This window comes from Bison bison, unplaced genomic scaffold, assembly GCF_000754665.1.
Source record: "Bison bison bison isolate TAMUID 2011002044 unplaced genomic scaffold, Bison_UMD1.0 scf7180017864277, whole genome shotgun sequence".
Taxonomy (NCBI): domain Eukaryota; kingdom Metazoa; phylum Chordata; class Mammalia; order Artiodactyla; family Bovidae; genus Bison; species Bison bison.
Window position 1 is genome coordinate 1753491 of NW_011494849.1, and position 5183 is coordinate 1758673.

The 5183-nt window shown below is 38.4% G+C and overlaps 1 pseudogene; it reads left to right on the forward strand.

Moving 5' to 3' along the window:
- Window positions 1-215: 215 nt before the first annotated feature.
- Window positions 216-1426, forward strand: LOC104995163 (annotated as a pseudogene).
- The last annotated feature ends 3757 nt before the right edge of the window (window positions 1427-5183 follow it).

Below are 5183 nucleotides of genomic sequence, written 5' to 3' on the forward strand. Positions count from 1 at the left end.
CATTCTCTCTCCCCAGGGGTGTATACGAGTTACCTTTAAGAGATCAGAAACATTTTTCCTATATCAAAAAAATAACTTAAAAACTCAGAACTCCATAGAATCTGTGCATTTATTTTTTATTCCATGGAGAGGCTCAATGAACTCAAGGTTAAGGTGCTTAAAAGTAACTTTTTTTTTTTTTTTCAGGTAACATAATGAACCATAATACAAAATACATGGAGAATAGGAACAATGTGACAGACTGTTCTCTTGGGGCTCACACAGAATCCAGAGTTGCAGAAGATCATATTTTGTTTGCAGAACAATCATAGTTTTTGTTTGCAGAACATACATAGTTTGCAGAAGATCATGTTTTTGGTCATCTACATCATCTCTGTGGTAGAAAATTTGTTCATCATGGTCACCATTATAGTCAGTCCATTACTGGGTTCCCCCATGTACTTTTTTCTGGCCTATCTCTCTCTTATTGACGCTTGCTACGCCTCTGTGAATACCCCTAAACTGATTGTTGATTCCCTCTGTGAAAGGAAGACCATCCTGTTCAATGGATGCATGACCCAAATCTTTGGGGAACACTTCTTGGGAAGTGCTGAGGCCATCCTGCTCACTGTGATAGCTTGTGACCGCTATGTAGCTATCTGCAAGCCCTTGCACTACACAAGCATCATGAAATGGAGGGTGTGTTGGCTGCTAATTGGAGTGGCATGGGTGGGAGGCTTTCTTCATGGAATCATATAGATCTTTTTCATCTTCAGATTATCCTTCTGTGGCCCTCATGTCATAGACCATTTTTTGTGTGATCTGAAAAGTGAAATTGAAGTCACTCAGTCATGTCCGACACTTTGCGACCCCATGGACAGTAAGCTACCAGGCTCGCAGTCCACAGGATTTTCCAGACAAGAACACTGGAGTGGGCTGCCATTTCCTTATAAACCTCGCCTGCACTGATACTCACACTATAGGATTATTTGCTGTTGCCAACAGTGGTTTCATCTGTCTAATAAACTTTATCCTCTTAATGAGCTCCTATGTGGTCATTCTGCGTTCCCTAAGGAACCACAGTTTGGCAGCAAGACGCAAGGCCGTTTCCACTTGTGTCTCCCACATCACAGTTGTCACCATGCTCCTTGTGCCCTGCATTTTTGTATATCTAAGACCAACAGTTTCTTTACCATTTGATAAAGCAGTGGTTATATTATACACTACGATAACTTCCATGTTAAATCCCTTCATCTATACCTTAAGAAATGCCCAGATGAAAAATGTCATTAAGAATTTGTGTAATAGAAAAGCTATTTCAGGTCATAAGAGTTACATGGAGACCAGCATTTATTCTCCTGGTGCAAATTTCAGAAGGACATGCTTGATTCTTTCAGCAAAGAAGACCTTTGGCATAAGGGGGAAAAATAGCCACTACAAATCATAGATTCTGAAATGGGGAAAGAAAATGGTTCATGAAATGTAAGACAAACTGGCAGGAGATTACTTTTTCATGTTTGGAACCTTCTACAAAGTTGAGACTTAGTTTTTCTAGCTTTATCTATCTATATGCCTTAATAAATTCATTCTAATGCAAGTCAGGAAGCAACAGTTAGAACTGGACATGGAACAACAGACTGGTTCCAAATACGAAAAGGAGTATGTCAAGGATGTATATTGTCACCCTGCTTATTTAACTTATATACAGAGTACATCATGAGAAAGGCTGGGCTGGAAGAAGCACGAGCTGGAATCAAGATTGCCAGGAGAAATATCAATAACCTCACATATGCAGATGACACCACCCTTATGGCAGAAAGTGAAGAGGAACTAAAAAGCCTCTTGATGAAAGTGAAAGAGGAGAGTGAAAAAGTTGGCTTAAAGCTCAACATTCAGAAAACTAAGATCATGGCATCCAGTCCCATCATTTCCTGGGAAATAGATGGGGAAAAGTGGAAAGAATGTCAGACTTTATTTTGGGGGGCTCTAAAATCACTGCAGATGGTGATTGCAGCCATGAAATTAAAAGACACTTATTCCTTGGAAGGAAATTTATAACCAAACTAGATAACATATTGAAAAGCAGAGATATTACTTTGCCAACAGAGGTCCATCTAGTCAAGGATATAGTTTTTCCAGTGGTCATGTATGGATGTGAGAGTTGGACTATAAAGAAAGTTCAGCACTGAAGTATTGATGCTTTTGAACTGTGGTGTTGGAGAAGACTCTTCTGAGTCCCTTGGACTGCAAGGAGATCCAACCAGTCCATCCTAAAGGAGACCAGTCCTGGGTGTTCATTGGAAGAACTGATGCTGAGGCAGAAGCTCCAACATTTTGGCCACCTCATGCGAAGAGCTGACTCACTGGAAAAGACCCTGATGCTGGGAGGGATTGGGGGCAGGAGGAGAAGCGGACAACAGAGGATGAGGTGGCTGAATGGCATCACTGACTCGATGCACATGAGTTTGGGTGAACTCTGGGAGTTGGTGATGGACAGGGAGGTCTGGCCTGCTGTGATTCATTGGGTGGCAAAGAGTCAGACACAACTGAGGAACTGAACTGAACTGAACTGTATAAAACAAAAAATAAACACAATGATATTGAGCAGTAATCTCTGTAACTATCCAGATAAATAGGCATTGCTATTATCCTCATTTTACAGGTGATTAAACAAATAGAATAGGAAAATTCCAAAACAGAAATATTGAAGAACCATAGTTTTAGCTGCTGTCTTAGACCATGTTCTTAACTGCAGAAATACACGGTCAGACAATGATCCCAAATTAAAAAAATTATGTTGTTCAGTTGCTAAATCATTTCTGACTCGTTGGGAACCCATGGATTGCAGCACCCCAGACTCCTCCTTCCTCCACTCTCTGAGTTTGCTCAGACTCATGTCTGTTGAGTTGGTGATGCTATCCTATGATCTCCCTGCCTCCCCTTCTCCTTTTGCCTTCACTCTTTCACAGCATGAGGATCTTTTCCAATGAGTTAGATCTTTGTATCAAGCGGCCAAAATATTGGAACTTCAGCTTCAGCATTAGTCCTCCTAATGAAGAGTCAGGGTTAATTTCCTTCAGAAAAGGCTGGTTGGATCTCCTTTCAGTCCTAGGGACTCTCAAGAGTCTTCTACAGCACCACAGTTTGAAAGCATCAATTCTTCAGTGCTCAGACTTCTTTATAGTCAAAATCTCACATCTGCACATGACTATTGGAAAACCATAATGAAACTACTTACCATTTATTGAGACAGGGACTGTGCTGAAATTGTATATATGGAGTGTGCTAAGTCGCTTTAGTCATGTCTGACTGTGACCCTGTGGACTGAAGCCCACCGGGATCCTCTATCTACCTATATCTACCTATATCTATATCTATATATATAGTATGTGGTATATAACACCATGCTACATAACTCCCCTCTAGGTCATCACAGAGCACCAAGCTGAGCTCCCTGTGCTGTACAGAAGCTTTCCTCAAATGATTTTACACATGGTATTTTCAATGCTATTCTCTCAGTTCATCCAGATCCTCTTTCCTCCTCTGTGTCCACAAATCAATTCTCAACATCTGCACCTCTGGTACTACCTTACACATAGGTTCATCTTTGCCTTTTTTCTAGATTCCATATATATGCATTAATATGTGATAAGCAATGGAACATATAAACTCTAAGGGGAATTTAAGGAATGTTGCACAATATTCCAAATTTTCTTGTTGCATTAAGAATCATTTTACAAAGTGATACAAAGCAATATGTTGCTCATGTTACAATTTTATCCTGATAACCCATCAAAAAGAGTGAAGATCCAAGTAAAAGAATGATCTAATAACAGACAGGAATTTCAATTTATTAAAAAAATTAAGTCATACCCTGTAAAATATTTACCTACTTGCCAATAATATTATCTTCAAGGCACAATGTCTAAATTATGATAAATGTTAGATGAATAAATGTAAGTATAAGCATATATGAATAAATTCAATAAAATAGTGGGCAAAATGTAATACTGCCAACTAGGAAATGTTTTCTACCTTTACCTGTTTCAGACTCAGAGAAGTAATCTAGGTATATGTCTTTTGAAAACTAAGAATTGGTTTTATTCCTGGATAAACCAGGAATAAGGAAGAAACTGAAAATAAACTCGTTATCTTTTGACCATATACTTTAACTTGATAATCTCCCAGCCCTAAGCATGATATCATCATTCTGTTTTCCCCTATATTTCTCTGTCACTATTTTTTCAATATTTATTATTTTATATTGATTATTTCATATTTATTGGTTTTTATATTTTTATTTAAAAAATCAAAAAATATTTTCCACATTTCCTTTTTGTTAAAATTTCATTATAATTTTTGTTTGTTTGGTTGGTTTAAATTTGTAGCCCCATTTACAAAAAAAGCAACACCAGCATAAGTATATTCCATTCATTTTACCCACCCTACACTCATTAAACAACAAATATTTTTTCAGCCCAAGGAATGTATCAAATAGTGACAGTTTCTGGGGCTTCACCAGTGAATAAAGAAAAACCTGAATGATGTCTTCACAGACCTTAGACTCATAGACTCACAAAAGAAAGCAATAAATTAAAACACAGTACTATAAAGAATAAGATAGTGGGAAAAAGGGTACTTACTCTGAAAGCCTTTTTGAGGGACACACAACAAATACCTGGGGTTCAAGAAACATTCCAAGGTGAAAAGACATCAGAAATGGGACTCAAGAGTCAGAGGCATGAATAGACATTAAAAAAAGCAAGAATGTTTTAGGAGAGGAAATATGCAACAAAGTCCAGAAAGTGGAGTGTGTACACAGACTGCTCATAAATGTCATATAGCTGTGGTTGCTAAACTTTTTATTCAACAACTATTTATTGAATATGCAATTCATTCCAGGAAGCATGCTAGATAGTTTCTAAAGGGTAAATAGCAAGATAGGGAGCAGGTGTGTCTAAGTCTGTGACGAATCAGGCTTGACTGAGGGACTGAACTGAACTGAAGCTGGAGTGATTGGAACAGGAAAGACTGGGAAGGGCCTCATCATTGTGTTAAGGCTTAAAACTAAAAACTATGTGCTGTGCTGAGTCACTTAGTCATATCTGGCTCTTTTGACACCATGGACTCTAGCCCTCCAGGCTTCTCTGACCATGGGGATTCTCCAGGCAAGAATACTGGAATGGGTTGCCATATTTAAAAAA